Here is a 13,110-nt window from a genome sequence, read left to right as displayed (position 1 = left end):
GAACCTGATGTATCTCTCTAAAGCTTTCATTTAGTTATACTCTGAATCCTTGAAAATCTCTATGTGTGATTAAAATTCCTTAGCGTTAAGGCTGAGCAAGTATGAAAGAAATGTAATTTCATTATCTCATCATAATAATCACAAACATGCCATGAAAAGTATTGTATGTTCTTGTCATTATTGTGAAGGTAAGGCATCTATATCACAGGCTGAATATAATACGTTCCTTTAAAAGGATTTCACACATTTACAGATGCTGAAAATTCAGTGTCTAGGGATAGCATTTATGGTATATTGGCTTATTTAGTATGCAAGACTAAATAAAGTGCAGTCCTTCTTCTTTACAATCACGATCTAATTATTGCAGTACAAAATTTCACAGTTTGAAAGGTTGTATAATAATTTGGGGGAAAGTAGGAAATCCTAGATTTGTTTTCCTCATAGGAAAAAAAATTGCCTGTTTTAACTAACTTTTCAGATTATTAAGGAATACTATTTTAAATCCAGATTGTTGAGGCAATGTACAAAACTGTCATCCTTTCTTATCAAATTGAAAGTTTTAGAGTTTGTTTCTCACAGCCTTATTCCTTCCACAATGGATATTCTCAGCCACAGAAGTGTATGCAATCTGAGACTGTAGCTTCTACTAAAATATTTATTGCATTCATGATGTAAAAATATATCAGCTAGAATTAATATTCAAAAGTGTTAACATGTGGTTGCTAAAACTATTGCAAGATATAGAAGCATTCATACTAAATTCATTGGTCATACCCACAGCACATGGAAAAAAGCAAGATAACAAGCTTACCTCTCAGTTATTAATGGTTATTGGCAACCTAGTTCATTTCCAATGTCATGATATGATCCTAGACAAAAATATACCATGAATTGACCAAAGTACAATCTGCAGAACCTATTCAAGTATATGCTTATAAAGGGTGAATTGAAGAGAGAAAATAGAGGAAACTATCAATGCCAAAGAGACAAACATTAGGTCAGAATTTTATTTATTTGAGTATACATTTTTTTAAATTCCAATATGAACTCTGAAAAAAACAAAACAAAACTGTAGTTCCCTTAAAATTTTGTGCTCTTGATGAGGTGGCATGACTAATGTACATGACTCAAAAGAGTGAAGAAACATATTCAGTAATAAGACTAGTGTTAAATCGTGCTTCAAATATCAGTGAGTGTTAATAGTCATTGAAGAATTTGTTAGTTTGAAGATGTAAATTAAATTAAAACTTAAAGGTAAAATAACTTGGATAAGTTAGGACACATTATTTGGCAAATAGCATTTGCGCTGATTTTGAATTGTGGAAATTGAGAGGCATATAATGCCTTCTGAATTAGTTACCTTTCTTGTTGCTGGAACAAAATGCTTGACAGAAACAATTCAAAAGAAGATTTACTTTGGCTGATTGTTTCCAAGGGACACAGTCCATTATAAAGAGAAAGGCAAATTTGCATATCTCTGTCCATTTAGACAAGAGTATGTGTCAGACTCCTCTCAATGTGCAGACTGGGAATTTTGCATGTAACAGGAATCAGGCGCAGGCATAAGTTTCAAAGGTCCCCTTGCTTCCAGCAACCTATTTCTGTCAATCAGATCCTACAGTAGGAAGTATGCATACCCTTTAAAATAGAGCCGTCAGTTATTGAATGAGGTTTCAAAGCATTTGCCAAGGATACTATCTTTAAGCAGCCCACCCTTTCCCAAGTGTCCATAGGTCTCCAGCCATCTCACATGGTAATTTATTTACTCCTACCTAGACTGTCTCAGGTTATAACACAGCTCTAAATACTAAAGTCTCTACTGAGACTTGGATGAAACATACCTTAATTCTATGTCTCTGTACAATCCAAACAGATGTTACTTCTAATAGACAATGGCACAGAGTAAACACTTATGACCCAAAATGGAGACATAAGACAGTAACAGAAAAAAAAAAAAAAAAAGACAAAAACACTATAGATCCAAAGACATTAACATTCAATTATGTGGCCTTGGGCCTGACATCTGGGACATGCACTGTCACCAAGTGAACTGCAGTAGATGTGGACAGCCATGTTCCTCAGACCTTCTCATTTTCACTCCAGTAGGCCCTGTCTTGAGCTGGTTCCCCTTATTGCCTGTGTGTTTCCTCAATTGAAGCTCCCTACTGCTAAGATCACAACAGTTTAGCATACCCGCTGATGCAGAGACTTCAAAACTTCTCATGCTGCCCTCCTAAGAGTCTTCCTCAGTAAATCAAACCCCTGTAAGCATTGTTTATGCTCACCACAAACCATTCTATTGTAATCCTCACTCTCAAGCTAGCTAAAAACAGTCAGGAATAACCATGACACAGCCTGATTACTCTGTTGTTTTGATGTTTCTTCTATCCACTAAATATGATGTTTCCTCTACAAATTAACTACTCCATATCTCTGGAATTTATATATTCTTTACAAGAATTTAACACGAATAACCTCTAATTCAATTTCCAACAGTCATTGTTCATTCCTGAAATCTCACAAACATCTTTTTAATTTTCGTTTCTGTTAACTTTTATGTCTTCAAAGCTCCCACCAGAATTGCCACAGAAACTTCTGGCATTTTATAGTTTCCCTAGCTTGTCTGCCCCAACTTCTAAAATCTGTACACGAATCATTTCCAAGGGCCTAAGTACCACCCCATGATATTTATCTACAGCAACATTACTACCTCCCTCATAGCAATTTTCTCTATTCCTTTTTGTTTCAAGGGCTGCATGCTGAATATAAAGGAGGAATGATTTATTTGAGCTTGAAGTTTGTGATGAAGACAAAGCAGAGAGGCTAGGTTTATGGTAGGGAAATTCCATGACAGAAGCTCCTCTAGGAAACAATAACCTTGGCAAGAATTACAAGTGGATGGTACCTTCAAAACCTCTTCACCAATAATCTGCCTCTTCTCTTCTGGACCAAGTGTCTAGAACATGGAGGACATTTCAGATTCAAATCTTAGTTGCTTAGCATGCAGATGTTAAAAATTCTACCTGTAACAAATATGTGCAAGTATATGTGTTTAGTTTGGCAATTCCTATATGTGTAATATGCAGAATATTGGATAATTTATTTTCAAAGTTTACTTTGAAATTGGAGGACAAACATTACAATAACTGTTATTCATTATGCTACCTAAATATTGGTTAGCATGTTCAGTAAATGTTAATGGGCCATTTTGGTTTGATTATAGCAACACAGTCTAATATTAGAAAATATTTTTTAAAGGGAAATTGTGACCTCTGTATAAAATATGATCTCAAGGACATGAAAAATCAATTAAACTTACATATTCGAAGCAAGACATTAAAAACCATTGTAAGGACAGCAGTTGAAGGAAAAAAACATTAACTATAAATTTAAATGAATATAACCTTAGGGGAGGGACAGAAGCACTTTAGGTGAAATTCATTCATGTAATGTTTTAATCTGATTGAAATCTCCAGCAGATGAGCCAGAAGTTGGCCAGAAATCAAGGAGAAAGACACTGTTCTAAAAATTTAGCATTAAATAAAATAGAGTTCTAAACTATCAGAGGGACTGGTAATTGAAGATGTAATTCCTAAGAAGTCATCCATAAAGGACAACTCTATAACCTGCATTAAAATCACTTTATTTTTTTTTATTCACTCTGAGATGCAGTAGTTAAAAGAAGACTGAAAGAATCTTATGAGAAAGTAGCCACTGGCAGGCAAAAAGAGCTGGATTGTAGGAAAAACAGAATATGGAGCCTCAGAGTATGGATATTAGAAGGTCTTCATAAATATGTCAAATCATCATTAAAAGCCTGAACAGCTACACACAAAAATCATGTCTACATTGACAAAAGTAGCTATCCAAGAAGGAAGACTTTAATTTCAATATCTTTAAAATATCATACAGCAGTTCAATTTCATCCTAGAACAAAAGTAAATGTGTGTCTGTTTGAAGTAAGAGTTCAGAGTATCTACAAGACATTCTGTAGATTATTCCCATTCTCTGTGGAAAACAGTTAGATAAAGAAACAGGAAATAAGACAAGTCAAGAGTAAATACAGATAATACAAAGGGAAGTATAGATGACATTTGTTTTAGAGTAAGCATAGAACAACTCCAAAATGTGAGGTAGGTACTAATAAAAAGTAGCTCATTAAGTTTACCTGTTCTGATTACCAAGTTTGATGTAATGCAAGGAAATATTGCAGCATTGTGGGACATTGTTTAAGGACCTAGACAATCAAATTGAAGTTACAGGTATGGCTAAATTTAAGTGTCAAATTGGAAAGTGTTTTGGGATAAAGTTGAAGTTTAAATTCTTTAACTTTGAGTAAACTGATTACCTTCTAAATTTAGTGTGAGGATCCTCCAGTCAACTAAAAGCTGAGCAGAAACAAAACATAAGCTTCAAGCCAAGGAGAATTTTCTGGCAGAGTGATTTATGGCTTGTATACTATAGGCTTTTCTGGGTAACCACTGTGAAAGACCAGATTAAAAATGTGTCTCAAGATAGAGATTCCCCTGTGCTAGATCTTATGAAAAGTTTGGAATTTCACTCTACAATTATGAGTCGATTCCTGTGTTTTTAGATAATACTTATAATTATCATTTGAACTGAAGTTAATTAAAGGGAAAAATAAACACTTGACCTAATTAAAGCAGTTTACCCTTTCAAAGCAGGAGTTTCTGTGCTTGGCAGTATAGTGACTTGGAGGGCAAAGATGTGGCATATTAGCCCTGGCTTGTAGTATGAGTAACTCATTTAAAGAGTAAAGAAAGGTATTCTAAGATGTGAGATGTTCCTCTGAAATGTACTTATTATACTGATGTTGTAGTTATTAGACTATTTAAAGTGACTATAATTAATTTGTGAGTGTCTATAATGTAAGCAATATTAATATATAGTGGAATAGATACCTGATATCAATAGAAAGACGGGCCCTAGGGCATAACAAAAAAGGACTTGTAGAAATTATAAAAAGTGTCATGAAATGAAGAATTCTTGTGATATAGCCATCAATACAGCAGACATATCCAAAAGTCAAATCAAGGAACTTCAATATAGATCAGTTAAAAACTTCAGCAAAAAGAAAAGAGGTCTTTTTGGTTTAAAAAAAAAAAAAAAACCTCAATAACAGAGGTAGGAAGGAAAAATGTACAAGTCAGTCATCAAATATCAAAACATCCACAGCTACCTACCAAAACAAACACTTGAATGTGGAGTTGGTCCAGAAAATGGCAAAAAAAAAAAAAAAAAACTTCCTAATTATGCTTCTGGAATGGATTTAGTGTCCACAATATATAAAGAATTCTAAAACTCAATGAAGTAAGAAACAAGTATTTTAAATGAACAGTATGTGCTGTGGGGTATCTTTCTGTATGCTGTGAATATGTGTTGCTCTGATTGGTTTATAAATAAAGCTGTTTGGCCTAGGGCAAGGCAGCTTAGAGGCAGGCAGGAAATCTAGGGGAGAGGCAGGAGAAGAAAGGACAGGCAGAGAAGAGACGCAGGTAGCCACAGCCAGGAGAAGCAAAGTATAAAAGTACTGGTAAGCCACAAGCCACATGGCAAAGTATAGATTTATAAAAATGGGTTTATTTAAGATGTAAGAGATAGCTAGCAAGAAGCCTGAGCTATTAGGCCATGTAGTTTGAAAATAATATAAGCCTCTGTGTGTTTATTTGGGACCAAGCAGCTGTGGGATGCAGGTACGAAAGATTCCTCCTGACCACAGGACCCAGTCGGAAAACAGGAAAACTTCCAGCTACAAGTATGGATCAGCGAAGGGGCTTACGTAGTTGGTCAAGTACTGGCTGTGTAAGTACTAGAATCTGAGTTAATATGCCCAACATTAAAATAATATCTAGCTGCAGCAGGAATATCTGTACTCCCAGAGCCGGCAAGGTGAAACAAATTATGAGATCATGACTGTTCCAGGTTCAGTGAGAATTTCCTGTTCCAATAACATCGTTTTGAGGATGATTGAAAACATCACATGATGTTAATTTCTGGCATCCACATAAACATGTACACATGTGAATGCTCAGTGTACTTCATGTGTAAACATGAATAAATGTATTTGTGTACCACAAAACAAATACAAAAATAAAAGAATAAAGTAGGAAGTGACTTTAATAGACAATTATAAGATTTACAGGAGCAAGAACACTCAACAGTAGTTATTAAGGAAAGCAACTTAAAATGAAGAGATGTTTGCTCATCACTGTGAGTATATTTATCAGAAAGAGGGATGGTAGCAAGTGCAAGTGAGGTGGGAAAAGGTCCTAGAATGCTTTTGCCAGAAGTATAGGTTACTTTGGCTGTGGTGAAAATATTGTAAGTGATTTCTCCAAAATTTTTAACATAGAACTTCTGTTTAATCTGAGAATTCTACTCCAAATGTATATCCAAAGGATATAAAACTATGATGTCAATGAGACACTTGAATTCCCGTCTCATTTCAGTATTCTTTGCAATAGAGTACACAATGTGGAAACGGATGTTCATTAGCTCATGAACAAAAGGAAAAAGGGTGTACATTCCAGCCATGGAAAAGTTTAAATTTTGCTCTTTGTAACAATCCATGTGGAACTGGGGATGGATCATTTTAGTAAGTGTCTTAGGGTTTCTATTACTGTGATAAAACACATGACCAAAAGCAACTTGGGAGGAAGGGGTTTATTTGGCTTATGCTTCCACATCACTGTTAATCACCAAAGGAAGTCAGAACAGGAATTCAAGCAGGGCAGGAGTCTGAAGGCAGGAACTGATGCAAAGGACATGGAGGAGGACGGCTCTGTTCCCCCAGATCCAATCCCCACAGTACCGTGCCCAGGTCTCTAACAGAAAACCTCTTGTGACCTCCTTTTCCACTCTGATTGCAAGGGTCTTCTCTAACCTTCCTTCCAACAGCTCATCCCAGTATCCCAGCCTCCAGCACCAGCAGACATTCACTGAGAACACACCAGCTGAGCAGGCCAGAGAAAAAGGTAAGCCATCTGAAGACATTCATTGATTTCCCCCCAAATCCAATCTCCTAACCTCTCCCCCAACTCTGCAGCAGAATATCAGAGACAGCCTTCCCTGCCCACCTCGCTGCTTCCATTTCCTGTGGATCTCACAGCTCTTTCTAACCTTCCTCCCCCTGCTTGTTGCTTCATCCCAGCCCCCAATTCCAGCCGGCACTAACCCACAGACCACTCCTTCTAAGAAAGCAGGTGGGCACTCTGTACATCTTCCTCTATTCTTTTTTCACTCTAGACCCAGCCCCCAATCTCATCCCTAGCACTATAGCAGACCCTCTGTGGTGACTTCACTTCACTGTCTGTCTCTCCCCATTCCAAGGAGACCAAATAAGCATATTCTTGATGAACACTCCACTCTCCCCTCTCCTGTAGACCACATCAAACCTCTAACTTATCTCAAAAATCCTAAACGTCTGTACCCCATAGCCAGAAACACGTTTTAGAGGGCTTCCTCTACTTCCTCTACCCTCAGCTTCCTCTACTATCAGTTCCAAAGACAATTACCTACCATGCAACATGCGGGCAGTCATCACTCTCCCAAAATACAGAGATGAAACAGAAACAAAAGAACAAAACACTCATTCAATGAAGACAAATCAAGAAAACAGCACCTAGTAATATAATCAAGCCAACTCCAATGTCTAGATGCCAGCTGAAAAAGACAACCAATAACAGCCAGGGCAATATTATGCTCACTAGAGGCCAGCTGTCCTACCACAGAAGTACCAGAATATTCCAGCACACTTAAAGCACAAAAAAAGACCTTAAAATCACTTGTATGAAGATGATAGAGGTCCTTAAAAAGGAAATTAATAAAGCCCTTTTTTTAACGTCCTAGAAAACACGAACAGTACAAGTAAAGGAATAAAACTGTTCAAGACCTGAAAGTAGAAACAGAATCAGTACAGGAAACCACAACTGAGGAAATTCTGGAATGGAAAAATTTAGGAATTCAAATAGGAACTACAGAGGCAAGCTTCACCAACAGAATATAAGAGACAGAAGAGAAAATCTCAGGCATTAAAGATATATCAGTCAACAAAAAAAACTGTATAATCTAAAAAAATCCTGAAACAAAACATACAGGAAATCTAGGACACTATGAAAAGACCAAATCTAAGAATAATAAAAATAAAAGACAGAGAAAAAAAAACCCAGTTCAAAGGCCCAGAAAATACTTTCAACAAAATCATAGAAGAAATTTTTCCTAGCTAAGGAAGTGTCCTCTATATTTCTAAAAGCTGACAAATGAATTTGAAAACATTTTTTTGTAAAGAAATGTTTAATATTTGAGAAAGCATTTTATTGGTAATTTTTTTCTCTTTTACACTTTGAGGGCTCTTTTGGGTGTCTGCCACCCAGCTCCCAAGTAAAACATACATGGAGGGTTATTCTTACTTATAAATGCCTGAACTTAGCTTGGTTTGTTTCTTGCCAGTTTTTCTTAACTTTAGATTATCACATTTACCTTTTGCCTCTGGGGTTTTTCCTTTTCTTACTTCTGTATATCTTACATTCACCCTTACTCTATAGCTAACAGTGTGGCTGGGTGACTGGCCCCTAGCATCCTCCTCTCCTTGTTCTTGCTCCTTCTTCCTGTGGTGATATTTTATTTGTGCTCTGACAAAGCTTGCCTGGGGATTAGAGAACAAAGCGAGCCACCTTAATAAACATCGAGGTCAGGCAGTGGTGGCACACACCTTTATTATTCCTATCATTCAGGAGGCAGAGATTGATCCAGATCTCTGTGAGTTCAAGGCCACACTGGAACAGAGCCAGGAGTGGTGGCATATGCCTTTAATCCCAGCACTAGTTAGATTTAGAGGTCTGTAAAGACAGACAGGAAGTGATGTAGCTGGGCAGAGATGAAAAGTACGATGGCAAGGCACAGAAAGGTACATAAGTCGTGAGTACACAGGAAGTAGCTCTCTTGGGTTCAGGATTTCCTATTGGTAAGAACTTGTGGCTGGCTTCTTCTATTCCTCTGATCTTTCAGCTTTCACCTCAATATCTGGCTCCGGGTTTGTTTTTGTTTTTTAATTAATAAGACCATTTAGCAATTCATGTTACATCTTCCCTCTTCTTTTCTTCTTCTATTTATTCTCTTTGCCTGCCAGCACTGAATATCCTTTCTCCTGCCTCACTATTGGCTGTTCAGCTCTTTATTAGACCATCAGGTGTCTTAGACAGACACAATAATACAGTTTCACAGAGTTAAGAAAATGCAACATAAATGAATACAACACATCTTTGCATCATTGAACAAATGTTCCACAGCACAAACAAATGTAACAAAACTTAAAATAATATTCTACAACCAAAGTATTCATATCTAACCTTATTGACACAATACACAAACTTCCATGTAAGACCTATATGCATATAGGTTATATACATATAATATAAAAATATAGGTAAGTCATGAGTTGGCACTCTTATGATTTTATATATCCATTACATAAATTTAAACTAAGAAGAAATACATACTCAGTGAATATATGTTAGATATGTAGCAAGTAAAACAGAGGGTTATCATTAGAGCTTATTAGGTTCAATATACAGTGCTGGGTTCTTTAGTGTTGGTAGATTTTTAATGACTGCTTCCATTTCACTAGGTTGTAGGTCTTCTTTAAAGTGCTTATTTGATCTTGATTTAAATTTGGTAAATTGTTTGTATTAAGAAAATCATCCAGTTTTTTTAGATTCCTTAAATTGTGTCCTTGTGTTTTTCTGGATTTCCTCAGTGCCCTTACATCTCCCTTTTCATCTCTGATTTTGTTAATTTTGATATTCTTTCTTCAAATACATTTTACTTAATTTGCACAAGAGTTTGTGGATCTTCACTGATTTTTCGTGTTTTTATTTTTGTGCGTTTTTTAGTTGTTGTTTTTATTTAATTGATTTCAGCACTAAGTTTGATCATTTCTTACTCTTTACTCACTCCTTTTGGATATAATTTCTTCTTTTTTTATTCAATTCTAGAAAGTCTTTTATTTCTTTCTGAATTTCTATCCTGACAATATTTCATCCAGTAGTGAACTTTTCATTTCCCATGAGCTTGTAAGCATCATATTTTTTTGTTGTTGTTGCTTTAATCCCTGATGGTCACTTAAGATGCAAGATGTTATTGCAATATTCTTGTATCTGTTGAGACTTGTGTCAAATTGTGTGCTCAGTTTGGGAGACAGTTCCATAGGGTGCTGAGAATAATGTATATTTTGTTATATTTGGGTGAATTGTTTTGTAAATGTCTGTTAGGTTCATTTGGCTTATAATATCAGTTAGATTCGCCATTTCTCTGTTTAGTTTTTGTCTGGATTACCTATGCATTGGCAAGAGTTGTGTATTAAAATCTCCCACTATCAGTGTGTGAGGGTCAATATAGGGATTAAGCTGTGATGGTGTTTCTTTTTTCAAGAATCGGTGGCCTTCTGTTTCATGAATAGATGTTAAGAACTGCAATGTCCTTTTGGTGGGTTTTTTTCCTTTGATCAGTACATAGTGTCCTTCTCTGTCTCTTCTAATTATTTTTGGTTTGAAGTCTATTTTGCTAGATATTAAAAAGGTTACACTCGCTTGTTCCTTAGGTCCATATGCTTTGAATATCTTTTGTCCATTTTTTTACTTTAGGTGATGTCTATCATTGGTGTTACAGTGTGCTTCTTTGATACAGCATAGAGCCTGTTTTTCCATCTATTCTGTTAGTCTGTGCCTTTTTATTGGGCAACTGAGAACACTGATGTTAAGAGTTACTAAGGAGCAGTGCTTATTAAATCATGCCATTTTGTTGTAGTTTGTCTGCATGCTGTGTGTGTGTGTGTGTGTGTGTGTGTGTGTGTGTGTGTGTGCTTTCTCTCTTTTGATTTGCTGATCTGGAATTATATATGCCTTATATTTTAGGAGGTGTGGTTTTCCTATCTTGGTTGGAGTTTTCCTTCTAGTGCCTTCTATAGGGCTAGATTTTTTTCAGAGACATTGCTTAAATTTGATTTTATCAGGGAATGTCTTACTTTCTCCATCCATGGTGACTGAAATTTTTGCTGAGTATTTTAATCTTGGCTGGCGTCTGTAGTTAGAGTCTGTAGAACTCTATCCAGGTCCTCCTGACTTTTAGAGTCTCCACTGAAAAGTCAGGTCATTCTAATAGGTCTGCCTTTACATGTTACTTGGTCATTTTTCCCTTGCAGCTTTTAATATTCTTTCTCTGTTTATACATTTTGTGTTTTGATTATTATGTAAAAGGGGAATCTTTTCACACGCAGTCTATTTAGGGTTCTGTGTGATTCTTGTACCTTAATAAATATCTCCTTCCTAAGGTCAGGGAAATTTTCTCCTATGATTTGTTGGAAATACTTTCTCAACATTTCATGTGGGTTTTTTCTTTTTACTTCATTGGTATTATTCTCAGGTTTGATTTTTTCACAGGGTCCCAGATTTTCTGGATATTTTGTCACAGGATTTTTTTTTTCATTTTGGTTTAACATTTTCTTTGATCAAGGTTTCTATTTCTTCTATTGTGTCTTCCATGCCTGAGAGTCTCTCTTCTGTCCCTTATATTCTGCAACTGAGACTTGCCTCTGAGGTTGTGTCCAAGTTCCTAAAGTTGTCATTTCCAAATTTCTGTCATTTTGTTTTTTTCTTTATTAATTCTTTTCCACTTTCAGGTCTTTAACTGTTTAATCATTTCTTCTACTGTTCATTTTTTCATAAATTTCTTTAAGGGGCTTAAATAACAATATCATATTCATTAAGTTAATTCAAGGTCTTTTTCTCGTGCTTTAGCTATCTATGTTGCAGGGCCTGCTATGGTAGAGTTGTTGGGCTCTAATGGAGACATATTGTTCTGGTTGTTTTGATTGTGTTTTTGTGCTGGAATCTAGGCATCTGAGTTTAGGAAGATTATAATTCTAGAAGCTGATTTATGGTCCTGTCTTGGTGGGTTAATGTTTTGTTCCGTGTTTTCTGTGCATTCTCTGGTTCTTAGGAGAGTGTGGTGGCTGTATGTTTCTGGTTCGGACATTCTTCTAGTATCCTGATAGGTGAGGCCACTGGAGATTCCTGGGAAATATGATTCTACATTTCGGAAGCTGAAACTTAAGAATGAGGTCCAGAAGGGGTCCAAATGATTGAGGAAGGCAGGGAGTTTCCTCTGGACCTCTAGAGCAGAAAGTGAAGAGAAAGTGAAGATCTAAAGATTGCTTACCCGCTTAGCTTGCCTACTTGCTTCTCTGGCAGGTTTAGTTGGTGAGTTCCCCGAGACTGTCAGCTAGAGCTAGGGCCTAGGATAACAGGGTGAGTAGAGAGGACACTTGGAGAAGATCAGTGTGATGGGAGTCAAGAGAAAGAAGAGGCTGAAGCAGGTGGTCTGCTACAGAGCAGAGGATGAGATAAGGGCATTGAACTTGTAGGAATGAATGGAGGGATGAAGATTTGAAACTAGTCTACCTGCTTCCCTAACTGGAGTGGCCTGCAGGTTTCCAGGGAATTGCCCCTGGAGTTAGGGACCTGGTCAAAGCAACTGTTGTGGGGAAGAAAATTGGGAGGGGGAAGCTGTATGATCCACTAGAAATAGGGATAGGGGCGTGGGGCTAGAAGGAAGCTGAAGCAAGTGATCTGCCACAGAGCTGTGGATGAGACTGAGGCTAGGATTTGGAGGAGTGGAGAGGGAGGAAGAGGTGAAGATCTACAGCATGCTTACCTATTTTCCAGTCCACATTTTTTTTTATTTCACTTGCACGTATGAATAGAAATGTGTACAGTATGATGATGTATACCCTATAGTTATCCTCGTAGAAGTTTATGTGAAAACTACCAAGTCTTCTACATCTACCACAGAAATCATAAAAAGTACAAATCTTGAATGAAAGTTTGTAACCAGATATTTGTTTTTTAAATAGCAACAACACCACAATAACATTAGAAGATTAAACTGATTTATTCACCCCAAATTCTGATAGAGAGGAGAGACTGAAAAAAAAGAGAAGAAACTGTAGTTCTTGCCTTTCATACTAACAACAACCCAAATTACTGTCAAGTAGCACAAAATTATCATTATTGGAATGCATCCCCTTGTGTAATC

Source organism: Peromyscus eremicus, chromosome 11 (genome assembly GCF_949786415.1).
Source record: "Peromyscus eremicus chromosome 11, PerEre_H2_v1, whole genome shotgun sequence".
Lineage (NCBI taxonomy): Eukaryota > Metazoa > Chordata > Mammalia > Rodentia > Cricetidae > Peromyscus > Peromyscus eremicus.
This window is presented reverse-complemented; position numbering follows the sequence as displayed.